Genomic DNA, 23,416 nt, shown 5'->3' with positions numbered 1-23,416 from the left:
ATTTAGCTGAAAATACATTGTTACACACTGGACACTGTAATTGTCCTCTGGGCATTGGAGACCATAGTCTGTTGAGCCTTAAGGTGGACCTCCAGCACGATAACTCACATTAACTGTCCACAGTAGAGCCTTTAACAGCAGGGCGCACGCCATGCTGTGTACAGATGATGAATCAATATATTGGATGATAATATATGAAACGAGAAGAGATGTAGGGAAAATGACGTCCCATTAGGGTCCATCAGCTGATGGAGGGATGAAAGTTAGGTGCTCTCTCAGGTAAGAACCCTGACTCACCTTCTGCCATCTTATTGCTCTTAAGAATGAAACTCCTCAGGTGTTTGACAAAAGTTCATTTTAACATGCCTAGTTTGATTAAAAAGTTGAGTGGACGATTCTTTTCAAATATTGACTCAGTGAAATTGAATATTCTTGTCCTTCAGGGCTCATCACACTCGTCTGAAAAATTCAGTTGTGTGTCTCCTTATGAGAAAGGTGCAGACCACTAGTGCTGTTAGACCAGTCCAGTATCTACTGAGATTATTCATTATATATCGAGTGGTCTAACTTTGGGCTGAATGACTCTGTCTTTGCACAGCCATAATCTGTAACTCTGCAGCATTATAACAGAATAACTGATGATTTAACCTCTACAAAAAAAACAACATAAAATGGGCTTTTGAACTTATGTTTTATCATGATGTTGTTCTTGTCCTTAAAATACATAATATGGATAGATCCACATAGAAAACACTAATGTCTCTGCTTGGTCATGTCTGTCTGAATCTGTTAGGCGTGCACTGACACAGCCGTAGGTTTTTCTTAAGGCTCATTCATTTAGCTTCCCTCTCTCCCTCTATCTGTGACTTCTCTGGTGATTATTTACTCTTTATATTAACCCAGCGAACCAGTGATTCTCAAAGTGGGACCCCAAAGTGATGACGAGAGGAGCTCCAAACCATTAACTGCAATTTTCACAGCTAGCAAAGTACAGCATAGTTCATGAGAGGATATCAAGGTAAATGTCGGGCTAACAATGGATCTACAACAGATGCTGCAACTACTAACAAACACAAAAAATTATGATGGGTCATGTCTTGCCCGCAGCTTAACCCTTTATGGGGCTGGGTATCATATATGGTTACTTTGCTTGACTTCCTTTGTGGCTTCCCCCTAAAGTCACCAGAGTGAAGATCAATGGAAATCAGTCAACATCACGGAAAGTGATATGAAACCATCCAACCAATCCGCAGTGGCCCAAACATCTCAAACTTCTTGTTTCCTACAGAGCTCACCGAGCAGTTTTATGTCTCCTTTGCCCCCAAACAAAAGGCCTTAACATCTTCATGTCCATGCAAAGTGAATTTCAGAATTTGTGTCTTAACACACTTGGTATGTAGGAATAAGGTTGCTGTAAACTTGCAAAACACTGAGATCTACAAGGATTCAGACCGTTAGAAAGTTGTTTACCTCTTTTCTGGCTTGGTTTAATTTGTGCTGGGCAAATACTGACCCACCATGTGACCAGTCCCTATGGGGAGTTACCCCAACCCCCCTAACCTACAATGATATAAAATCACTGAGCAGTTCATCTCAGCACAGTCTGTTGATAGCTGACGTGACTGCCTTAATTGAAAGTTAACACGCTGTGTTTTTGTTTACTGTGAGGTAAATTTCCCAGATCTATTAGGTCATTAAAAGTAAAATAATGGAGAGATTTGTGCCAGAAAACAGCAGGTCAAAGGTCAAAGTCACTATACCTTGTGCCAATCCCTTGCTAACGAACATGACATTCAAAGAGCACTCTTTGGAATCCTTTAAACATTACACAAAAGACCACTCTGACTAAAGCATTAACTAATTAAATTTTGGAGGTTATAGGTCAAAAGTAGGGGTTATATGGCCTCATGTTCACCCCATGCTTGTGAACACAATATATCAAGAATGCTTTCAGGGATTTTCATCAAATTTTCCACAAATGTTTACTGTGCTTCAGGGATGAACTGATTAGATTTAGGAGGTCAAAGGTCAAATTCACTTTGACCTTAAAGTACCTCAAGAATGCATTGAGTGCACTGATTTGTCAAATTTGGCACAAACTTACACTTGGACTTGAGGCTGAACTGATTGGATTTTGGTAGTCAAAGGTCATTGCCAACTTACATATAGTGAGCTCCTAGTCATGCTATACCATTGTAGCTTCTCAGAATCAATTTCTTATTGACCGCACTGCACTTAAACAGTTTCTTGCCAACTGCAGTTGTATATCTCACAACAGCAGATAGCTGCAAGGTGGTAATTCTAGTTTTACATATTAATTACAATAACAGCTTTGCTCTGACATTAAACAGTGCCTATAATCCCAGTGTTCACCCCCTTGGATGTTTTTCCCCTTTACAGATTTTATAAATCAATCATGGTTAATATAATTTTACTTTTTTGACAAAAAAAATCCCCTCTCTAATGTCAAAGTGGAAACAGATTTTGACAAAGTAATGCCAGTCAAATGAAGATATGTAAGGTTGAATAAGTGATTGCATAGACATTCACCCCCTTTAAAATGACTAACCTAATTGTCTAGCCAGTTGGTGCTAGTAGTCTCACAGTTAGTGAAATGGGGATCACCTGAGTGTAGTGAATGTGTCTCAATTGATTGTAGTATAGCACACCTGTGTCTGGAAAGACCAGTCAGGTTAATCAGTATGAGTTCAGTTAATCAGTTTATCCCTGGCAACCATTACACCCTCAAGACAACAGAACACTCAAAGCAACTAAGAGAAAATGTTATTGAAGACACTGAACATCCTCCAGAGTTCAGTTAAATCCATTCTATAAAAATGGAAGAAATATGGCACATGTGTGAGTCTGCCTAGATCAGGCCATCCTCACAAACTGAGTGACCATACAGGACCATACTCTGAAGGAGTTACAAGCTCCAGCAGCTGAGATGGGAGAGACTTTGTTGTTCACCAGCCAATGCTTTATGGAAACGGTGTTGGTAGGTTGATAGAAATGCAGTGATAGGCTATAAGGCAGGATTTTTATTTTTGAGAAAACAGGTGTATCGATGCAGAATTTGACATTTTACACCCCCACATCACTGGAATAAAACAATACTTGTGTTTAACTAAGAGATTGACAGTTGAATTAAGATTTTCAAGCAAATCATCCATTATTTGAGTTTTTAAGCTTACCCTAATCATTTCCCTCATTTTTGTTCTTTTCTTCAAAGGTTATGGATATCAAGGCAGCTTGCTGGAAAAATTCATGCCTTTGACTGACTTCAGAGTTCACCAGGTGATCTCAAACTCTACAACCCTTGTCAAGCCAGTCCACTTGTTGTACCAATGATTTAAAAAGGAATATAGAAGAAGTTGTACAGCTAGAGTTTCCTAAATCAAAGTAATGTTATTAGAAGCAGACATAATTGCCCATTTATGATCTGCCTAAGAACTTCTCCACACTCGGGCTCTCCTGTTGCGAACACCTGGCAGTGAATGATACAGTAAAGCAATCAGCTGCAGGAGAAAAGCCTCATTGTCACCTTTCCTTGTTTATATCCTCTTTTCCCACCAGGACAAGCCATCAATAATTACACACAAACTCCCTCTGGCTTAAAATCTTTCTCACTCTCTCCTCCCGTTCCCACTTTCGGTCTCTCCTTTGATTTTCTCTCCTCTGCATGTCAACACAGTCAGGTCCCTTGGCACCGACAGAGCTATCCGCTGTCGCATCCTCCCTCCCTCTGCCCTGTCCCATTACAATGACAATAACAGATAAGAATATTTATTATGTTGGCTCACCACTCCCCGTTCCTCCAAACATCTCTCAGGGGAGCGGCTCCTCACTATCACCCTCAAAAGCCTCATTCAGTTAACAGAAAAAAACCCACATCCACTCCTGGCCTTGATGCTTTCCTTTATCAGCCCAATGAAAGGAGAGCCAGAACATGAAGGCGTCTCATCTCCTCTGCTCCTTTTCTTCTCTCCCAACTCTCCCTCCCCACTTTTAATTTTCATCTCTCTTTTCCTACTCATTTCAGAGAAAAAGGGGAAGGAAAGGGGGGGGGGGGGGCGAGCAAATGAGAGTGGGACGCTGGCTTGTGATAACTGCCATGCAGAATGGACATCTCCCTTGTTTATTGGCTTTTGAAATTCAATCCATTGTCTGGGACGGGAAGTGATAAAGGGAGTGGAAATACAGACGCTCTTATCATGCCAGCTCAGTGAAAGGAACTTTTTTTCCCTCCTCCAGATGCCTCCGTTTGTTGTGGGGTACGTTTGTTGTGTGCGCATCACCACATCCGAATAATGGATTTTGAAAAATGCATTCATTCAGCTGATTATTTGGACCCGGCTATGCCACTTACTATTGTGCCGCATCGTTGTGTGTAGTCATCACATTTAGAGGAGGCACACAATTGAGAGTGGTCACACTTGTCTCTTAGGCTTTTCCCTGGACATGTCATATTTAATGGTAGAAAATGCTCTTGTTAGAAAGAAACTCAGTGTACAGAGCCATCTGTGAGTGTTGGAGCCACTCTGTTGACCATGCTGACCTATTGGTGCTTCTCAATAAATGACAGCAAAGATTGTAGATATCCGAGTTGACTTAAGATAAGCTCTAACAATTTTGACGTTTCAGAGAGTGGAAAGCACATTTTAATAACAAAAGTTAGAATTCAGATGTTCACTCCACTTCTGTGTTTAACAAATCTGAGTTTAACTAGCGTGGTTATATAAATATGATGTTTATTCATGAGTTATTTTAAGGCCTTTGTTTGACAGACAGGACAGCGGAAAGATTTGGAAATTGGGGCAAGTGGAAGGGAAAGGAGCCCCAGGACCAGACTGCCTTCTTTGAAGACAACTGCCTCTGTACATGGGGAAGGCAAACCAACTGCTAGGCTACCAGCATCCTATTATCTGCTGTTTAATATGACGTATTTGTGCAATAGCACTTAGTGTCTCCTGCATGGTTACAGGTGCTGCTGCTGCCGTCACAGATACACTGGTATGACTCCTGAGGCAGACAGTCAGTTACTTGAGGTTTCTTAATGGCAGGGATGTGCATATTTTTTTTATTTTATAGCTTTAGTGTGTGAGAGTCACAGAAGCCTAATACAATAAGCTCCCTTTTAATCATAAATTACACACATGTGCAGACCCGGAGTGACAAATCTGGAGAACGGGGAGAGTTCCTGGCGGGTTGCACTACTTGTGAGGTATGGACATAGGCTGGAGCGCTCATTGTTGAAGTTACACTTCCTGCTTTGCTTGATCAAGCAGGGAGGGCTGTCCAAGGCTGGCCGACTGGAAACAGTACCGCTCTGTTCATACCTTGTCAATAGTTAATCCGTTTGACCAAAGACAGGTGATAGAAATCAAGATAGAAAGTTGGACAATAACTTGAGTGAAGTTGGCAAATAGTTAGACTAATGTACGAAAAGCTTTAGATACTTGCTTGGCCAAATATGCAAATGTATAGGCTTGTAAAACAACTGTAAAACCTGTCCTTAAAGGTTAATGAGTTGCATGGTATGCCATTCTAATGAAACACTCAAAATTATTAGATAAAAATGAAGGCCGCAATTTTTTAATAGTGGAAACTGGCTTTCAGTGACTTAAGAAAATAATTCTTACAACTTTTAAACCTGATCTTTGTCCCAGTGAAAGTGACAGGCCTCAGTATTAAGCATAGAGGAATTGCTGCACAGCAATGCACAAAGCCCAGGTGAGATGTCCTATGTGACAAAACTGGTTCCAGATTATCTGTCCCTAAATGCTAAAAGTGACCTTTAATGCATTTTAATCATTAACAGTTGAATGTTATGATCAGGAATATACTTAATCCACAATTACAAATCTTCAATGAACTAAAGTGGGCTGGTCTGAGCCATGAAACTCCAGGGCTGAAAAAGAGACCACTGCTGAAGTCACAGATACACTGGCACGACTCCTGAGACAGACATGAGGCTGGCATTTCCATTTTAATCACAAGTTACAGTAATGAGGCTGGTTAGGTTGACTAAAGGTAACTTTGAACGCCATTAAAAATGGTTTAAAATTTAAGTAACACAAGAACATGTTTAGAAATGCACAGTGAAATATTTGAAAGGACGAAAAGACCCATATAACCAAAATACATGTTGATTCAAATAGAATAATGCACATAAAAAGGCAGTATCTATTATATGATTTAATTTCTGTTTGCCTTCATGAAGAATCACAGTTTATATTCCAGAAAGAACTATTGCAATGTTTGTTTTTTCAAATATTGTTCAACCCTAGCTCAACAACACTCCTTAGCCACTTAGCCCTATCCCTACATTTTGCACAGTTACATGTAGGGATAGAGTGCCATGATTCTTGTTGGACTAGAGAGGCAAAGTGAATTGCTAAACACCAGATTCATATAACCATAGCGATTGTCCAGAGGCACACTCTGAAATAAGTGTTATGGGAAATCTCCCAGAATGCCTTGCAAATCATCTGTAAAATTTGAAAATTTAGACAAATTTAGACAAACATCATAATTTAATGTTGCTTCAATGCAGTATGGTCCTTTTGACTTTAGGCACTAGCTGTGTGTGCATCGAGGAGGGGTACGACTACTCTGGCTTCTCACACACCTGGATAAGTCACGTTATAGGCTACAAAACCTCAACTTAGTGTTACATGCACCATGTGACCAAGAAAAGTGATGTCTGACAAGAAAGAATACTGTTCAGTACAAGTTATGATGCATTAAACTTGCATGCCATAGAATTACTAGTTTTATGCTCAACCATGTGCACTGAAAGCACAAGGAGAAACCACAGATGACAGACAACAGGCAGTGTCACATCACATCATCTGCTTGCCCTGTTAGCACATGTCGTGTTGATACCAGAGCAGAGGAGATCAGACTGCTAATAATGAAAGTGGTGACTGGTAAAATGCTTCCATTACTTTTTTACATAAGGAGGAAGCTTCAGTGAGCAGACAGCGTTGGTTAAGCTAGCCACCATCAGGGCGAACAACAACAAAGACCTTAGAGCTCTGAGTGCCTGCATGGCAGGACTGAGGGCTGATTGTCCATGTGTCTACAAAATGGTTGTAATGATAAAACTCATTAACAGCTTAAAAAAACTCATCTTGCATGACAACTCACTAATGCAGCAAACATAGCTAAAGCTAACTACTTCTGCAACAGCAAATTACATCACTTCCATCCTAAGGCATTGACTCATAGTAATAGTCTGCATGAGGGGGTGTCTCAGACTAGCAGTCTGCAGCCAGACCCTGCTCGGTATTTCTGATGAAGCCTGCAGTTAGCATTAAATGACTTCCAGGCAGGATATCCTTTTCCCTGTGACGTTTACATTTGCAACACAGAAGTAGTTTTTTATTTTATCTGTATCATCCCAGGAGAGGTGCTATTCTTCTGTTGAGTTTCGCTTCTACAGCACAATACCAGTCATTTACGATATCTTCACCCACTTATGAGCCTGAAAAAAAACATCAGTATGATTTTCTCATAGTTAAAGGGAATTAAGTTTGACAAAATATCATCATAATGGAGAGTCGTAAAAAATAAAAGTCAAGCTTTGTTAATGTACGACTAAGAAGGAGGGGGAAAAACTACTTTTAAACAGCATACTATCTATAAAGAGATTGGTTCAATCGTTTCTGATGCTTTTCAGTATTGAATCTAAAGACTGATTGGCTTTCTCCACACAGTGTCAAGCCGATCTGGGGAGTTTAAATGTTTGAGCTATAATGGATTGTTGCTTCACTTAAAAGATGTAGTGTGCAATATGGGAGAGACTTGCATACAATTCTTACAGGTCAAAGCTTTATGGAAGATTGTCAAAGAGACAGCCACTGTTGAAGAAACTCCATGGTCTATTTTTTCAGCATCAGACAAGACACTATGTTTGGCTGACATCAAACACTGCACATCACCACAAACACACCATCCCAACTGTGAAGCATGATGGTGGCAGCATCATGCTGTGGGGATGCTTCATGGCAGCCAGCCCCAGAAGGCTTGTAAAGGTAGGAGGTAAAATGGATTTGGCAAAGTATAGGAAAATCCTGGAAGACAAGATTTATTTTCCAAAGAGACAATGACCTGAAGCATACAGTGAAAGCAGAAATGGTTTAAAGATTACAAGGTGAATGTTCTGGAGTGGCCAAGTCAAAGCCCAGACCTCAATCCAATAGAGAATTTGTGGCTGGTCTTGAAAAGGGCTGTCTGCACCTGATGCCTTTGAAAGTGGACAGATCTTGAGCATTTTAGCAAGGAGAAATGGAGTAAAATTGCAGTGCCTGGATATAGAAGCCTGATTGAGGCCTATCCACACAGACTGAGTGCTGTGAGGTGGTGCAGCTACTAAATACTGACTTTAGGGGGTAATATTTATGCAGTCACTTATTACATTACATATTTTTGTTTGATTGACATTACTTTGTAGAAATCGTTACCACTTTGACATTAAAGAGTTTTTTTTGTCTTTTTTTTGGGGGGGGGGAGCCAAATGACATTGACCATGATTGATTTATAAAATCAATGAAAGGGTAAAACATCCAAGTGGGTGTATAATTTTTATAGGCACTATACCACTGTATAATTTACTTTAAGCTTAAGTACTTTTAATGCCCTTGTTCAGGATTCATATGCAATACAAAACAGTTCAATGCAACCAGTCTTCAGAGATTATCATATCAACTTGTCATTTCAAGTCAAACAAAAATGCTGCATTCACAATTTTAGTCATAACAGCAAGAAATCCCGAATGACAGAGTCAAATGTAGGTTGAATAATAAGAGATCTTCTAACCTGGTTAAACTCTCATGGTTAGAAAGTTTAGGGTATTCTTCACAAGAAGCTGGTTCATCTCTGGCCATATTTATTCTGAATAATAAATCCCCCCAAACACACAGAAAAAAGATAAAACTGAACTTACTGTATTTTTCAAGTAAATTGTATATCACCACAAATGTTAGAGTCCACACAGTAATGAAATAATTTTAGATATAAAATATTAAAGGTGCAGCTGCAGATTTACATCATCCTAAAACATAACTTTGAAGTTTACATGATGCCATTACTATGCAGAAATGAATATTTAACCATTCACCTGTGGGGATTAGAAACAAAAGAACAATACAGCATACAATATTCATGAATACTTTTAAATAGGCGCTCTAAGAACAGTGTGAGCATCTATATGAGCAAGAACGTTCAGTTTGCACTACATTTAGGGAACTAAAAAGACAGCAGAAAGGACAGTCATCGAGAGAGCTCCTAACAGTTGAAATCAAAGGGGATTTTAAGTAAAAGCTTGAGTCTTTACCCAGAAGCCCCTGCTGGTTCTTTTAGAAGACAATAGTGAAATTATGTTTTCCTCTTCCCAGTGGCTTCAGTCCCATTGATGAGAAGTTTGTTAATGTTTAGCGCTGATTCATAATTTAGCATTTAGTTATATCTCAGCTTCAGTCTGAAGTATACTGTACTGGTCCCAGCAGAGTCTCTGAGGATTCCCAGCATGCCTTGTCAGTCTTGTGCGTGATCATTAGATTCCCAGGCTGTTAGAAAATCATTTATCTGGAGCTCTGTGTGCCTGCTGTTTTTAAGATGAATGACCTTAAAGAAGGAAGTGAAGAAGTATTCTCACAAAAACATCTTTCTTTAAGAGGCCACACTGGATCAAGTGATGTGACAAAAACAGAAATGAATCCGTTTCTTTAAAGCTTACCTGCTATTCCTCTCGCGTCTGCTGTGGGGCTCTGTCGCACAGGAAATCAACCCACAGACTCTCTCTCTCCTCAGCCGTCTCCTCTCTTTCCTTTGTCATCCATCCCTCTGATCCTTCCTGGGCCAGCAGGGACACTTTTAGCTGCTTTTTCCTCACGCTGGTCCTTGACATGTCACACTCAAAGATCAGACTGACCGAACGTCACACTATGAAATATGATATGTGACGGTATTAAAGTGCAATACTTCAGGCTTTAATTCTTCTCAAACTGTGTTTTCAGACATGTTCACTGCTGAAAATGAATGATGTGGCTGCAGTGATAAAGTGTAGCTTTTATAATCTTAACAGTAATAAAAATAATCGCTTTAGCACTCTAACAAACAGCACGCCAAACAGCATAAACACACTATTAGTGAATGTTGATGAGGTTTTTAATTGGACGGTTAAGAAGAGATTTGTACCAAAATCCCTGGACACCCTTCCTGGGCACAAGGTGTAGCGTCACGCTGCCGTAGAAAATGGTACAGTGTTAAGAAGACTTAAGTATTAATTACCCTATTAACTACACAGGATTCACTGTCTGTATCAGGTCAGCCTCTTGTGTTGGAGCAGCCTGTGGAATTAACACAGGCCTGCATTAATCCCCCGCTTATTTTCCACATCAGCACGGGCGCATCTGAAAAACATGGTCCGTTCAGACATTAATTACATAAAGTTCAGCTGTGTATGTGTGTCGTTGTGTGTCTTTGCGTGTGCTGGGAAGGCCATTTGTTTTCTAGATGACATCAGCGGTGAAACACATTAATCAATTAGTCTGAGGTGATAAACACACAGAGCGCACCATCACGTTTCACTTGGGATTCCCGGGTTTCAAGGTTGTTGTTGTTGTCCACTGACAAGCGTACGCTCTGTACACACACAAACACGCACTGTAATGTACACCCGGACACAGAAACACACACTCAGATCTAATTAAAACCGTTGTTGTGAATAGATCTGATTCCATTTCAGTGTGGTTAACAGTCTTTCATGGATAAGTAATGAGCTGTTGCTGACGGAGGGAGAACTCTTCAACCCTTTAGCTCCTCATCTCCGCTGCTCAACTCCTCCAGGAGTTTCTATTGTGATGTGTACTGTACTGTTATGGCAGCAGAAGTGAGGGTAGCGTTGAGAAAATGGAAACTGATAAACACTTGAGAGCATCACTTACTTAAAAACTAATGAGTTTTGTGAAAGACTTACATTTTCTGACATATTGATGGAAATCACAAATTTTTAGAAGTTTTAAATGAATGAATTTTAGAGATGTGGTTGAGCTTTTAAAAGAAGCAAATGTCCTTTTCTCTGCTCCTTATGTAGATACTCCTAAACCCTTAGACTGCAGGAAAAACAGTAAAGCTTTTTGGGGGGCTTTTTGCCTTTATTATGATGGGACAGGAAAAATGGGGAGAGACATGCAACAAACAGCACTGAGACCAGGATTTGATCCCTTGACCAGTGCATTGAGGACTACAGGCTCTGTATATGGATGCCTGCTCTACCCAATAAGCCAAACTGGTGCCAATAGGAAAACTATTTAGTGACTCAGTCATACCATTTCTTATGGTAAGGGAGAATGCATCTGCCAATTTTTGATTTGGAAAAAAAAATGCTGCATTATGAGCAGAATAACAAAAAGAATTTATTCAGAAGGCACTGTGGTAATGAAAACTAAATAACCATCTAAAAGGAAGACGGTCCCATGGAGAGATGCGTTCTAATGCCTTACACAGGTTTCCAATGTTGCAGATCAGTGCCTTGCAACAACCCTGTCTCTGAGCTCTGCAGGCAGCTCCTTTGACCTCATGGCTTGGTTTTTATGGTTTTCATTGTCAGCTGTGAGGTGTGTGCTTTTCCAAGTCATGTCAAATCAATTAAATTTGCCACAGGTGGACTCCACTCAAAATGTAGAAACATCTCAACAAAGATCCAGAAAATGGGAGGAACCTGAGCTAAATTTACTGTGTTTTTGCGAAGGATCTGAATGCTTATGCCAATGTGATATTTGATTTTTTTAATTACTTTGCAGAAATGTCTTAAATTCTGTTTCACTTTATCAAGATGGTGAATAAGTGTAGATGGTTAAGAGTAAAAATATTTCTTTTTCTTTAGCATCATGCTGAAACATGAAAAAACAAAAATAGTTAAGGTGGGTCTGAATACTTTCTGAATGCACTTTCTGGGTGACTATCTGGCTCACGCATTCAAATTAAATTCACATATGCAAGGCATCAGGATTCAAATCTCCAGGAAAGTGTACTATTGGGAGATAGGGCTAATGGCGGAGGTCTGCGCTCTCTGAGTGCTTTTCTAGTTTAATATAAAACTGTTTTATATTATGTCATATTTATATAAACATTAAAACCAAATTAAAACGTTATACTGTAACACTGTTGTTTACATACCTGCTGTTGTGAATGGTAGTCACGTTAAATTTGCAGCCCAGGATATCTGCACATTGACCCAGATTGTCCATATAATTCCTCTGCATAGCTGCCTGTATTCATCTCCTACTATATTCTATATTTATTCATCTCTATCCATTCCTTTTTTAATGTGTACTTGTCGCTTTGTCTTTGTGCTGCTACAATGTTGGAATTTTGCCCCTGGGGATCAATAAAGGATTATCTTATCTTCAGTTTACCATATCAGTCATTTGTTAGACACAGGTTTCACGTATATCAACACACCATATTCAAATAAATATTTAGTGAGTGATTATTATGATAAGCCAGGCAGATTCCAAAGTATCAGCAAAGTTATGTAGTCAATAATCAGTGTTTGGTTGTGGCCCTGCACTCACTCACAGGTGTTTAAATTACGCTGGATGATTAGAGACACTATGTGCTGTCATTGTGTGAGGCCATCAAAATTCATAATAAGATTAGCAAAGGGTTTTTGACAGACATTTTGATATGCTATGTACTAAAATGTACAGCATGCAAAAATAAGTAAATGATAGCTGAATTCCATTTGGTTGTTCAAGTTTGTTTTTATAAAGCTTCATACCGCGGTAGAAGTGCCTCAGTGTCGCCCTGGACATGTAACGGTTTTAAACAGTAGGTCTTCAGGGCAAAAAGTGTAGTTTTTTTCATGAAGCAGAGCGAAGGAAAGAGGGAACTGCACTTCCCATCATCCCTTGTGTAGCCATCATCCTTTATGCTCCACTCGACATGATCTAACAGCGCAAGATGGTGGATATACTCAGAGTGGTGAGGGAGGAGCAGTCTGTGGGGACACTCGAACCACTGAAGTTTTAGAAATCGTGGTGACTTCAGTGACTTCTAACTCTGATGTGTGAAAGCATTTTGGTTTTCCAGTGTCCAGAAGTAACAGGAGAAAGGGTGACTGACTAACAGAAACGACATGCAGACACTGCCAGACTGCAGTGACACACTTGATATGAGTAACATAAGGAACCACTCGTTAAATCATTACTGTGAAAAAAAAAATAAGTTTAAATTTTTGGAACAAGTGTAGACTTATAGCACTTTTTTCACATATTTTAATATTCAAAGTGCAACTGTTGTTTAATAAATTCCAATGTCACTTTTTCCCCCAAGTCTTCATTTGTTGTTTTATTCCTTTAAATAGTGTGATAAATACTGTACCGTAGGCTTGTTACCGCGTTATTACCATACGGTGAGATTTTAAAACTGTTACATCCCTATACAGCAATAATTAAATATAATTTAAAAAGAGGACCTTTTTGGCATATTTTAAAACCGTTCTGTGTTTGTCTGGACAATCCAGTAAATGTACTTCATTGACCAGTAATTTCACTGTTATCATTTATTTATTTAAGTTTATTTGTTCGGGACAGATGCAGTATAGATAGGCAAGTGAGAAAAGCCATCCAATGCAAGTATCAGCGTTTATAGGCCCGCCCCTGGAAGGGCTTTTATGAGAATAAAAAGCTTTAATAGTTTGAAAAAACTATCACTAAATTTAATTAGTGGAAGCCAAATATTTTTAATAATGCTAGCTCATTGACTCTTGCCACGTTCAGATTGTGTGATATTTCTCCACTGTTTGTTAAAACAAGCAGAGGAGAGAGAGCAGGAGGAGCCTGGGTGTGTGGAGCAACGTGACAGAGAGGGGAGCTGAGAGGTTGATAGGAAGCTTAAACCTGTGGCTCTCTGTATTCCAGTTGGAATCTTTAGGAGAAATTAAACCAAAAAGGCCTACCTTTGAGTCATTGAAACGCTCTATCTGGAGTTGAATAGCTATGACTCCTTATGTTAGCTGCTGTCACTGCTGTACAGAAATCCTCCTCAGTCATGGACAGTGAAAAAAACTCCCAAACCTTGTAGTCCATCCTGTTAGTTACAAATATTAAGCCAAAGTTGAAATCTGTGATAAAGAGACAATGCTGATTTCTGAGGTGGCATACATAAAATTATGATGCGTTTATTTACTCCTCAGACTTTCTAAGGGGTGTCAAAGGGGGTTGAAGTTGAAACCTTTTTATGATGTGTTCAAATGTCTCTCAGAGAAAATTTGAATTTTAGTTTGTAGAGAGAAATCTGAATAAATCTGTCCTTTAAAAGAGGAATTGTTTATTTAATTAGCAGTATAAAATAGATGTACAGCATGAATTTAGTTAAAAACATTGTTGTCTCATTTTTCCACCCAAAATACACAAATTATCGATAAAGAGTGTGATCATTAAGCAGTATTAATAAGAGTACCAATATCAATAAAATCAATGATCAATGATGAACAGCCCACATAAAAAAGTTGAAGAAATTCATACATTAATAAAACACATCAATGAAGCCCACCTGGAAATCTGGAATAGCTTAAAATTGATAAATAATTTTAAATAATTTGGCTTTGTGCTTTAGGTTCTAGGAACTTGTCTAGGACTGGAGCGTGGGTAATGGGGACTTGACTTGGACTCGGACACAGGTTAAGGGGACTGTACTTGGACTCGACTCGGATTTTTCTTTGGTGACTCGGACTTGAACACTGAAGACTCGAAACTCGACTCGGACTTGAGGTTCGCTGACTCTACTACAACACTGACTACAGACTGTGTTCAACTTTAGAATATAATACCACTGTTATTATATGTTACTGTTATATATTCACTGTATCTGGTTTGCTTGGGTATGTCCTGAGAAATGCTAGCACACACAGCCCCACTAATGACTAATGGTGCCACAGTTTAGCATCCACAGACAAAAAGCTTAGATGTGAGTCATTTGATTTTCATGATGCCTCTGCCTCAGTGAGCGGTGTCATGACTCAAAGAAAGTAAATTCACTGGCACTTTAATGAAACCAAAACATTCTGACTGCAGGACATACATCTCTGACAACCACTCTCACAGACCGTTCATCTGAGACGTTGCCCGTGTCAGAATGGAGTTGCTGTAATTTACCAGTACAAGGTATTTCCAATTTTATATTAATTTTTAAGATTAAACTTTAGTCATAAACAAAACCTGATAGTTATATTCATAAAATAACCACACTGTAAAAACTAGAGACTGAGAGGCATTTCTTAAATAAATCCGAGAAAAAAGTCAGAGGTCTAATCTGAGATTGAATTATGTATCATAAGTAGTTACATGATTGGTAGCTTGTGTAGCAAGTACACAGAGTAAATTAGGTCTTAGTCTTTGAGCTTCCTACTTTTGAAGAGTAAATTTTTGATACATTTTTAATATTACACTGGTTCCCTGCATTCATTGTAAAAGTGTATGGTAGCAGTGGATCTAATAATGGTAAAGCAGACCCTGACTACGCAGAGTAAATTATTAATAAGAGCGATTAGCGTAAAGCTAGCATTTAGGACTAGATCTGCAGAAGATTGGTTCGGCTCTGGGAGGAGAGGTACAATAAACACACAACAACAATTAAAGTGCGGTTGGTACCATATATTGATAGTGAGAATATATTACAGTGGAAACCCCAATATTTACAATCTGCAGATTAGATTAGGTTTTAAAGTGCACTTTGCTGAACATGGTTTTGATGAATCAACAAAAGGGTACAAAATCAAATTAAACACAGTATCAAACCAAACTGATCACAGTCCACACTTGTTCAAGTAATGCAGAGCACAGTTCATAAAGGACAACGTGCACTGAAAATGTCCAACATTTGCACAGTGAGTTTGATTGTCCTTGTTTAATTGTCCATAGGCTAAAAGCCTTAAAGTGCCAGTGCGTGTGGGTGTGTGGAAAGGTGAGGGGGAACAAGGCTGCCAGAGCCTCCTACCAGACTGAGGTTGTTCAGCTCCAAGCCAGTGTCTTAGCTCGCCATCGATTCTGTGTCCATACAGGAAAACCTGGCCTGTATGATATAAATAGGACCATATTTCAGTAACCCAATTCTTTAACTAGTTACATTCAGTGTACACAATAATTAATAATTAATTCATTACTCCGTTAGCAACAATAGAATAAATCATTTCCTAATAAAGTGCTTTGGTTTTAACACACAGTAAGGCATTTCATAAATAACATAACAAATAACATGACAATTCTTACAAAACAGTGTCATAGTCATTGTAATAATATCAAATTAAACTGCAGGCATTTGTGCTGCACAATTGTGCTGCAGTGGCACATTAACCTTAAACACTCAATAACCTTAAACACTTTATGATGCATTAGCATCATAAAGCTAGGTGTGACATAGCCAGTCCATAGAGATGCATTGATAAATGCTAATGCTAATGCTAACAGCAACCAACAGACAAACAGACTCACCAACTCTTTGAAATATCCGACGCACCATGCGACCAACGTGTCCTACCCCCGGCGCTGGTTGATGTCTAAAGGTGAGTGATGAAGCGAGAGGCATTTAGGTTATGATATAACAAGAATATACGAGTGAAAGTAACATTTGGTTGTGAAAACCGACCTGTAGCAGCTGCTCCATGTGTCTCCCCTCACCTTCTGAATGAGAGACAGCTGCAGACAGCTTGTAACACGCGCTAGGAGCGACGTGATTGGACAGCCACGGCCCGCACTTGTGTGCGCGAGGATGCAAGTGCTGCATAACCGCAAATGACGCACTCACGTGTGGACGTATGCCGGAGTTTTAATATTGTAATAATGAAGGTAAAATTAACAGTAAAGTAGCGGATTTTCACCCTGGTTACACTTGCTTTAAGCCGGGTATACGCTGTGCGATTTCATCCGATCATCCGACAGTCATGGCAGAATGACATCTCATACTGTATGACTGAATCGCTTACGACGTATGACCATTGCACACGAGTTGTGTGCTCACATTGTGCAACTGAAGTTGGACAGAAACCCGTGGAGTTTCTTTTTTAAAAAGTCTCACACGCTCAGGGTGAAGTGTCTCCAGTCCTATTCTCTCTCTCTCTTCCCCCTCTCTCTCTCTAGCTCTCTCTCTCTCTGTTCCTCTCTTGCTACCTCTCTCTATCTCACACACACAAACAGCATCACCTCTGTGTCAGCTGCAGGTCCACGGATAGGAATATTTCCTACTTGTTTATTTACTTTACCATAGTGGGCGCATCAGAAAGTCATTCCAGTTGTTGTCATGGGAATGACCATTTACAAAGGAAAACAATCCCCCAAAGTTGTTTATTCTGCTCGCGTTTCTGCTCTCACTGTGTCTGGAGTCGTACAAACAAAACATGCCAGAAATCCTCCTGACCAGTAGGGCACAGGTCGTTGTAGTCGGGCTATGGTCGGCCCCCTGTACACAGCACGACAAACAACGCCCGATCTGACTGAAAGTCGGCGTGACTTCAGAATGAGTCGTGCGACTCTAAATTGGTGGCTGAATCACAGGAAAATCGCACAGTGTACACCTGGCTTTAGCTTTAGCTTTGGCTAAAGCTGAAATAGCTACGCTAACTACGTAATTAACATTATTACATAAACCAGCACAGCTAAGTTAGCTTTAAAAAAGTTGAACTTTAGCACAAATAACTGAAACTAATGTAGTTTACATAGCTGCTTTGTTAGCTTAGCTTTAGCCAGGTTAGTTGTGTACTTATGTCAGCTATGCAACTACGATTTCTACAAAGCTAACATAGCATATGGAGGTGTGTAGGCTAATTTTGCTGCATTAGAGTGTTTTTCATGGAGGAAAAGCTTTTTTCCTGTAAACACACTGTTAACTGGACTTTATTTAATGTTTTGTGAGTAGGTTTTGCAGAGCAGATTTTGGTATCCTTACCATTACTTTAACTTTTACCATAACCCTACACTGAAGCTTCATCCAGTGTCATTTAGAAAGTTTTAGGGTGTATTTTCATTCTGACACAGATGGTGTCTCAAATGAAAGGTCTGCAAGGGGGCTGTTTGCAGCCAGACTCCTCTCAATACAATGGAGTTGATGCTAATGCCAATAATGCTAACACTCTTGCCATAGATACTTTTTTTGCAGTCATTTCAGCCTCTGACTAGCCGGTGCTTTGCATTGTGGGAAACAGTATTTGATTGGGGTATATTTGACATATAATGACATATCAAAGAGCTGGCATTTGCTAACATACTACTATGCTAGTATAGTGTTGGTTTTGAGTACAGCCACTGCCATGTTGACTGCTGCAACACTCTGAATAACACTGAGTCATCGTTGGTGTAATTACTAACCTCTGTGCTTTTCAAGCTACTACAGGTCAAAATTTCTGCCATGAAAAGGTCAATAATTGCCTGAGATGTCTTTATTTTTGTCAAGAACAGTTTGTACTCGCCCACACACTTCTAGGTAGAGCTTCAGGGAGGCGACAGCAGAAAAACAACTCTGTGAGTGGACCACATCACAAAGAGGGAAAATGACACTTTGTTTAATATGTGACCCCTTCTGACCATAACTACAGTGCACAAACTGATAAGTGATGTCTGAGATTCTGCACTCTCTGTTCCTATTGCTGCGTCTGGACAAAAGACAGGATTGTTAAATAAAAACAATCAGAAAGAAAAGAGGGAGAGTGAGTGAGTGTGTCCCATTAAGACAGAGCCGTGTTTCTTATTGGGCTGGGCACCCTGGGGATGGACCCCGCTGGGACTGATTGGAGTGAATTTTCTGCCGAGCCATCGACAGCACAGCCGTCTGAAAATAGGAAAATAAAGCGAGACAATCTTCCTCTGTCTATCTGTCTGTCTGTTAGAGGAGATAAAAAGTGTGAGTCTTCCTTTAACATATTTTCCTCTCTGTGCCTGTCGGAGCAGCGGGGCCACTTTGATCAGAGTGTTATCTGCACCGCTGCGGCCTAATCCGTGTATTTGCTCCGAGTCTTAGCTGGATCACTGCGCTCAAATCAAAGCACTACAGAGTCAGACCGGGAGAGAACGGAGACATGCAGGAACACACACTTTCAGACCCTCATGGTTACACTGTATGCTCACACACTCTGACACACTTAAAAACACCAGACAGGTCACATGCTGCCTCGCGTGGCCAATCATTAAATGCCTAAAATAGCAAATAAAGCTTAGCCAATAGTAAAAGATTTAAAAAATCTAAACAGATCCTGAATATGTGTGATACCCTACACATGACAATACTGATGATGGATCAAACAGATTTGTTCCTGGAGAGTGTGAAGAGAAACTATATGGCCAAAGCAGTGGTGGACAAAGTATTCAGCTCTAGTACTTGAGTCAAAGTTTTGATACTCGGGGTCAAATCTTACTCAAGTACAAGTAAAAGTTGCTCAGTGAAATTTTACTCAAGTTAAAGTACTAAAGTACTTATTTTTAAAAATACTTAAGTATTCAAATGTACAAAGTACATTTTCTAATATCCGTACTTTGCTGTATTGTTTTCTCAGTGCTTTTACAGAACCTTGTAACTCTCTGAAACCACTTAATGATGTACTGGCTTACATGTAGCAGACTTACATGTAGCACCACTCTACAAAAATGTCTATATGAATATGATATGATATGAATCATTCCTCATTTCTGAAATCTCAAACATTGAGCTGAGATATGGCCATGGGTGCGCTGGTTTTTCAGCTTGAGTTTCTCCTGCCATCTCCATTGCCGAGTTTTGTTTGAATGAGGGCGGGAGAGCTTACTACACAGAACGAGGATGACGTAGTCTATCCATCCCAGGTGTGAGCGGTGACTGTGATTGGTTCCCTTCTGTGAGGAGCACAGCGTGTGGTCATTTGCATTTTAGAAAAGAACAACACCAACATCTGACTACAAAGCTATGCTGAACCTAAAAGGAACGAGTAATGACAAGCTTCCTAGAAATGTAGTGGATTTGAAGGTACAATATTTGTCTTTGAAATGTAGTGGAGTGAAAGTCATAAGTTTCCAAAAAAACGAATACTCAAGTAAAATACAAATACTGAAAAATGTACTTAAGTACAGTACTCAAATAAATGTACTCCGTTACTGTCCACCACTGGGCCAAAGTGGCCATAAACAGGTCCAAACAAATTGAAAAACCTGCAAAATCTTTCCATGTCAAATGCAACTAAAGAGCAAACAAGCATAGCAGGCTGTTTGCAGTACGCTGACAAGTCTTGCTAAATCCACAAAGAACAGCAAACTATGGATGAAGCCATGGAGATAGTTTGAACAGGGGCTATATGAATGATGTGCTTTTAAATTTATAATGGCATCTTTCCACAGTTTAACTCCAGAAACAGAAAAGCATCTCCTTCTCTTACTGTTTTTTCTTTTTTTTTTTTTTTTTTTTAGCTTTTTGGACGGTAAATGTACAAAAATCTCTCAAACAGTGGCTTTCCTGAATTCATAAGAACTTTTGTACAGAGTCAGGGAGTGTCTGTGATATTTCTCTGAACATTGTTTGCATTATTTTGTAGTAATGCAAGACATAACATTTTATTAGATGGGAATTCAGCAAAAAATGGATCTGTGCGTGCATAATACTCAGGCTTACTGAAAATATGAATGACTCGTTTGAGCAGCTGTATCATTTATGGTTGTTTTAAAGGTTGATCCCCAAGATTGCACACAACAACATACTTAAGGAACAATTAGTGAGTAATAGATTGAGCACAAAGCCTTATAATTTTATATATTTGTGGATTTATAAATTATTTCTATTGACTTTGGAATTTTTCCTTTAAAGCATTCAATATGTTGTTTCTATCTTAACTTATGATCAATCATATCCTTCTGGAATTTGGTCTCAAAAACTCTTTCAATATCAACATTTCTATTTTCATTTTTTTTAATACTACCATCAGATTCTACTTGATTCCCAAAAGCAAAAAAAAAAATGTTTCTGGATACTTAGAGATAATTCATTGACATCAAATCAAGTTATTAGATTTCCCAGCTCCCTTTCTGCCCTCGTGCGGTTCTTCTCTCTTCTTTAAATAAATAAAATAATTGTGTTCGATTTGGAGAAAAACCTGCTGGTACAACTCCATCCAAGCTAATCGCCTCACCGACAGCCATTGTTTACTGGCTTGCAGTACAACCAAACCCCACCTGTAAATACTGCCTCATTCCCTTCAAATGACACTGATTGGTCCATATACATTACTACAAACGGTTCAGATTGAAGCTTTGCAAGATCATCAGTGGTATTATAACAAAGTGGAAGTGATGGGGAACGACAGCAACTCAGCCACGAAGAGGTAGGCCATGTAAAATGACGGAGTGGGGTCAGCGGATGCTGAGGCGCATAGTGCGCAGAGGTCGCCAACTTTCTGCAGAGTCAGTCGCTACAGACCTCCAAACTTCATGTGGCCTTCAGATTAGCTCAAGAACAGTGCGTAGAGAGCTTCATGGAATGGGTTTCCATGGCTGAGCATCTGCATCCAAGCCATATATCACCAAGTGCAATGCAAAGCGTTGGATGCAACTATGTGGGAACAGTTTGGGGATGGCCCCTTCCTGTTCCAACATGACTGTGCACCAGTGCACAAAGCAAGGTCCATAATGACATGGATGAGAGAGTTTGATGTGGATGAACTTGACTGGCCTGCACAGAGTCCTGACCTCAACCTGATAGAACACCTTTGGGATGAATTAGAGCAGAGACTGAGAGCCAGGCCTTCTCATCCAACATCAGTTTGTGACCTCACAAATGCGCTTCTGGAAGAATGGTCAAAAATTCCCATAAACACACTCCTAAACCTTGTGGAAAGCCTTCCCAGAAGAGTTGAAGCTGTTATAGCTGCAAAGGGTGGACCGACGTCATATTAAACCCTATGGATTAAGAATGGGGTGTCTCTTAAGTTCATATGTGAGTCAAGGCAGGTGAGTGAATACTTTTGGCAATATAGTGTATCTGTGTTTGAACGCTTCTTATCTTGTTGCTGAAAAGGACCCTTGGACTGCAGTTTAATGGCCCAGAGAGGATAATCTGTGGAACAAAGTTTGTTTTGTAAGCATGCAGAGGGGTATAAAAGAGGACTGGACAGGATGTATGTTGCACATTCTGCTATGGCCATTTTGAAGTCGAGGTTGGTGTGTCAACCTGCAGATGTGATTAAAACTCAGAGAGTTTCTCCTGCTGATTGTTGTCACCACAGTTACAGGGCTAAATACTGCTAGTCTTTAATGTAATATCATTGATTAATGCTGGTCTTTGATTAATGTTGGTCTTAGCCCACAACAGAGACTACAGTCTAGACCTGCCCTCTTTCTAAAGTGTCTTGAGATAACTATGGTTATAAATTGGCACTATACAAACAAAGATTGATTGATTGATTGATATAAATATCCCAGGTCACTCAATACTGCAAACAATTGTAGACTAACTCCTGCCCGTTGTGTAAATGATGTGAATTTGTTATGAATCTTTTGATACTAACATGTGGCCAATATATTTGTGCAATTCAGGGAGCATAAAGGAAATTGCTTGCGATTTTCATCAAGTTAATTTCATGTCAAAGCAACTTGCCAATGATATGTGTACTTTTTTTTTTTTTACCTATGGCCGTTTTCCTATGCTATTGATCATTAAAATAACAAAGATCTTCAAGGGTAATGATTTCTTTGTTGATAAAAGAAATCAGTAGTCTCTTCCTCCCAGTTGTTCAAATTGCTGTCATGCTCAACAGTGTCTATTGTTCCTCTGAGCTTGAGGAGGAAGGGTAGGTCTGCAGCTCTGCCTTACTCTAAGGCAGTGGTTCTCAACCTTTTCAGCCCGTTACCCCCAAAATAAAGATGCCAGAGACAGGGGACCCCCACTGTACCTGAAGGTGGCTGAACACACCCATGCAGAAATTTGGAATAGTCATGTGCAGACAGGGCCGTCCATAAAGGGGGATAAATGGGAGAGCTTTCTGGCACCCAGCCAAACTGGGGGCCCATGGAGGTCAGCAAAACCATGCTGTGATATCTATATTTCATATCTAAAATGGTTTTAAAATATAAAATATAAATATAAAATGCTACAATAGGTCAATAATGGCAAAAAATCATGGAAAAGGTGGTGAAATTGGATTTTAAAATTAGCAGAAATGGGTTAAAGTGGCAAAAATGGGCATAAATAGTCGTAAAAAAAGAGTTACAATCAGGCTAAAATTACTTTAATTTGGCAAAAATGGGTAAACTGAGAAAGAAAATATAGGCAGATTCTGGCAGAAATTGGTTAAACTAGCAAAAATGAGCATATCAAATGATGAAATGGGGTGGTGGTTAAAAGGGGTTAGTAGTAGCAGCAATAATGGGTCAACAGCAACAACATTAAGCTTAAGTTG

The sequence above is a fragment of the Cheilinus undulatus genome, linkage group 3 (assembly GCF_018320785.1).
Source record: "Cheilinus undulatus linkage group 3, ASM1832078v1, whole genome shotgun sequence".
In the NCBI taxonomy this organism is placed as follows: domain Eukaryota; kingdom Metazoa; phylum Chordata; class Actinopteri; order Labriformes; family Labridae; genus Cheilinus; species Cheilinus undulatus.
Note: the sequence above shows the minus strand (reverse complement) of the source record.